The sequence below is a fragment of the Nothoprocta perdicaria genome, unplaced genomic scaffold, assembly GCF_003342845.1.
Source record: "Nothoprocta perdicaria isolate Ctin4 unplaced genomic scaffold, notPer1 scaffold_3, whole genome shotgun sequence".
Classification (NCBI taxonomy): Eukaryota; Metazoa; Chordata; class Aves; order Tinamiformes; family Tinamidae; genus Nothoprocta; species Nothoprocta perdicaria.
Window position 1 is genome coordinate 10,590,203 of NW_020455532.1, and position 4,552 is coordinate 10,594,754.

Sequence of the window (4,552 nt, forward strand, 5' to 3'; positions counted from 1 at the left end):
GGAAACATAGCGAATTTCTGCCTTAGAGCTCAGAGCTGAATAGGTCAGACACAACCCTGGACTAGGAAAGAAGGACATGATGCATTTGATAACGAAAAAACTATAGATATAGAAGTCCTTATCAAGATCAAGCAAGGGTACTATGAGCAGACATGTGGCAAGGAAAAAAAAAAAAAGGGAAGAAGAGGGAAGAAGAAGGAAAAAGAGGGAAGAAGAAGGAAGAAGAGGGGAAAAAAGAGCAAGAGAAGCTTACAAAGCATTTCCTGCTGCAAGAAGGTCTCTAGGAGCCTGTGGGAAGAACTTCTCAGCACTGCCTCTGCTTCTACAAATAGTTTTCTAAAAATACCAGAACCCAGCAATTATTACTAGAATTATTTGATATTTATTGTCATTCRCAAGATGACACAGACAAAAGCCACATACTAGATGTCAGCCAGACCGCAAACCAGTTCTCCCCTGTTTCGATGCTCCGGATGAGGAGATCGAGTGGCAGTCACTGGGTCTGGTTATAAAGCTTCACTGATTAGGCTCAGTGGGTGCAGGGCAAACTCCACAGCACATGCACTCCAAATTTTAGTCTCTACTGATGAATTCAGTCCAATATAACTTAAAAACTCACAGAATAATTCTAGTCCTACATGCAGAACATCATTGCAAGCTACTAAAAATACATTATCATTCCTCAAGGGGGTTTATATGTACTTACAAATATCCAAAGGTCAAATTTATGGCATTCCCGCTTCCTTGCGGCAAGAAGGATCTGATCTTAAACCTTGTATTGGCATTGTTGATGGAGTCTTGGGAGTTAYAGAGAGAGAGAGTTAGAAGCTTCTTCTCATGCTCCCTCCCAAAAACATTTCTTGATGCTCAGAGCCAGCCCAGAGGCGTCACACAGAAGACAGCACAGGTTGGGCTATCACCAGCCCAATGGAGAAAAACAATTGTTTTCCACATCCTTAGGTTTAATCCAAGGGTTTGCGTCTGTCCGTGCTTTCCAGCCACTTTCCTGTCACTTTGTGCTGAGGTGAACGGGAACATGGTGGAAATACCCTCAGATGTGTCCTACGAAACAAAACAGCTTCAAGCCCATTTTTCTCAAGTTTAATGGGGTGGGGAAATGATTTTCACCTAACTTGCAACGAGTTTCCAAGACAATCAGTCMTTGCCTCTGCTGGGGAGATCTTGCAGCCAAAGCAGAGCCCAAGGCGGGCTGCTCAGTGGGAGAGAGATTAAGCACAGGCTGGCACGAGGCAGCACAAGGACGTGTTGCTGCACAACAAATGCAGATGTATTAACATGAGAAACCAAGTCTCTGCAGGTGCAGTTCTGCTCCCYGACTCCTTTGCAGCCTGGAGGATCCCCAACACACACCAGGGAGAGCAGGGAGATACAGAGCTGCTACGAGGAAGGGAGATTTGGACTTGTGGACTGTTCTCTCCTTCTCTGATGCAGTGGCTTGTATGACTTGTGTTAGTTTAATAAATTACCTTTCCTTTTTTTTTTTTTTTTCCTGCAACAACTCTCCAACATATCAAAAGCAATGGTTCATACATCCTCAGCCCATAATGAAGTCCCCCACCAATGCACTCATGGCCCAAGCAGCATCCAAATGCTCAAGACATACCTTCTTGGTTGGCTACAAAGAAAGGCTGCTTGCTTCACACCCAGCCCCTCCAAGGTAGACTAATATTGCCTTCTCATCAAGGCTTCCTAACATCTCACCAAGGTAAGAAAACAATTCCAAGTCTCCCAGCACGAAAGATCAGTCCCCATACCTGGAGTTTTGAGACAATTTGGTATTGACAGGGGTTTAACCATCAGAGATGTCCAAGATGCAGCACGGTGATGCGGGTTGTTGGGTGCAGGAAGGCACATCAAAGAGTAGCTATGAGGAGCAACTCAAGCAGAAGAGTGAGGGACAGCAAACACCCTGTAGACTTTTCTGTGAGAGTTGCTTATTCCACAGCTGTCTGCAGGGACTATAACGAAGCTAGGGCTCTGCAGGTGGTATTTTACACCAAAAAGCACACATGTGAGGTGTCAGCGGTGAATTGCTGACCTTAGCTTAACCCTTTCTGAAGGTAAGAGCCAGAGTGAGAGCCGCATTTCTACAACTCCTAAGCTCCTGGGATCCATATGGAGATTTGAGTCTTAGAGGCGGGACTCGCATTCATCTCCACAAGAGCTAGAAATGAAAAAAAAAATACAATTTAATCCATCTTCTATCTTGTGTTTTGCTGGCAGCACCATAGGGGACCTCAGGACGAGACTAGCAGAGATATTGCAGGTACAGCTGTGAGTGTAATGGATTTTTCAGTTCATTTGGAAAACAAAACAAAGCTGTTCTGTGGTGACCTGAAACAGGTTTTTTTTTCCACTATAAGGAGAGAAACGATACAAAAAAAATAGCTTAAAATCAACTGAAATATCCTGTTTGACCAAAATGAAAACTTTAATTTTCTTTTCATGGCATTCAACCATTTCTTAATTCATGGTGAATTAAAAACAAAAAAATATTATCAAGAAAAACATTGTGGCTTTACCCAAAYCATCCTCTTTTCCTTCTTGGGGAACTCTGCACCAAATAATTTCGGTTTGCTTTTGATCTATTTGGAAAAGTGAAGCAAAGCCTCACTGCAAGCAGAACATTCCCCATCCCTGCAGCCTCTTTTGAAGCTAGGCCAGAGCATTAACATAGCTGCAGGTAACCGGTTGCACAGGGCCCTTCTTCCCCTTCATAGTTATAAACAACGTGACTAGCAACCTCAAAAYAGCAGTTTTAAACCCCTTTCCTGCCCGATCCAAATATCTATAATGAYGGTAATTCAGAGCTCCAGAAAGAGGCACCCTCCTTTCCCACCGATGGCCACCTGGTAATAAACTGCACAAGTGCCCCCCGCTCCTCATCCTGCAGTGTGTTATTAATGGGCTGGCATCCCTCGGAGAGCAGCAGGAGGACTCAGAGTAAACTGTCAGGAGATGTCAGGATTTGAGGCACAGAGCAGCTCTAATTGAAATCTTCTCTGTCATTTGCTCATCAGGAATGTAGAGCTCCTCCTTTGAATGAAACATTAGACACTGGCCTGACAGCTCCAGGTGGAAGATTATGCGGCAGCTTAATCGCTCCCTGACAGCCCCAGTTACTCCCACATCAGCATCTATTAACCTTCGTTTTATTCAGGCCCTTTTATGTCTTTTTAATCTGGGGCTCCGGGGACTTTGGAACAAGAGCTGGTCAGATCTCAGAAAGGATGGCAGAGCTATGTTTTGCCATAACAAAGTTAAGATCTTTAGCTGGGMAAGTATTGACTGTTGGGTCACCTACTTTTGGACGGAAGTCTTAAGAGAAGACAATGCCTTGTGAAATTAAACCATTTATCTGATTGAGAATGAGGTAACTGTTTTGCCCAAAGTTGAGATGTTATCACAAGAGTCACATTATTGGGGTATACTTTTTAAAGCCCCAAGTCACAAATGCAGAAGACACTGTGAAAAAATTCATTTTCATTTAATTTACTTTTTTTTTTTCAAAAGTTAGATTCGAGCCTCTCTGTTTGCAGAGAAAAGCTCAAACTTAGATGCGAGTTTGCCCTCAAGGTTCAGACACTATAAGACAGATAAAAAGGACCCAAAGTTTATCCTCTGTAAATCAAGACTGGATGTCTTTTGAAAATTGATGCTATAACTCAAACAGAAGTTATGGGCTTGATGTAAAAATTATTAGCTGAGGTTCCCTGAGCTGTATTATGCAGGAAGTCAGACTAGATGATGCTAATAGTCCCTTTCTGCCCTCAAATCTATGAATCCTTCTCCTATGTGCTTTGCAGTTGTCCCCTAATTGTCCTTCCCTGTTTTATATGCTTGGGTCCAGACTCTCAGTGGTGTTCGGATGTCTAGTATGAATTTTCATGGGGAAATAAAGGACTTCCAGCACGTCAATAAAAATCTCACTCACCTGCTCCAGTTCTTCGTTTCAGTGTAGAGAGTTCAGCTGCAGTTCCCAAAGACTGAAAGCAAGAAAACCCAGAGCAATGGGAAAACCTAGGGACTCTGGGCTTCAATTGCCCCAGCCTGGTGACACAGGGCAAGTCTTTATCACCGCTATATGTTGGGCTCAGCACCCTCGTCATTCCTTTTCAAGCAAAACAGAAATAATGATCTGGAAGCAGAGGAAGAGGTGAAAAAATCAGAAGGACTGAATGGGCAAATTCTCCTCTGATAAAGGCAAGACATSATCTTGCAGCTCATGAGTGTTTCCACACTGGGAACAGAGGGAAAGGATGGAAGTTAGTAAAGTGCCTGCATGGCAAGTTTCAATTTAAATATGAATGTATTTATATATGTATATATGTTTGTGCATATGTATTGATAGACAGAGAGATAAAACCATCCCAGAAAGCAGTTCCTGATCTATTCTTTCCAGATCAGTTTCACTGTGATAAGAAACAATCACTCTCTATCCCAGGCACTAAGACAAGTGTACTGCTCGATATGTCAGGATCAGATAATTAGCAAGAGAAGGGTCATAAGACAAGACTGCGACACACCTGCA

At 43.1% G+C, this 4,552-nt stretch overlaps 1 long non-coding RNA gene across 1 annotated transcript; it reads right to left on the bottom strand.

Moving 5' to 3' along the window:
• Nucleotides 1-367: 367 nt before the first annotated feature.
• On the bottom strand, nucleotides 368-1,898 carry LOC112949736. The gene is made up of 2 exons (XR_003249871.1): nucleotides 1,776-1,898; nucleotides 368-1,062 (listed from the first exon to the last, which is right to left on the bottom strand). It is a non-coding gene; the product is annotated as an uncharacterized LOC112949736 (long non-coding RNA).
• Nucleotides 1,899-4,552: the final 2,654 nt, after the last annotated feature.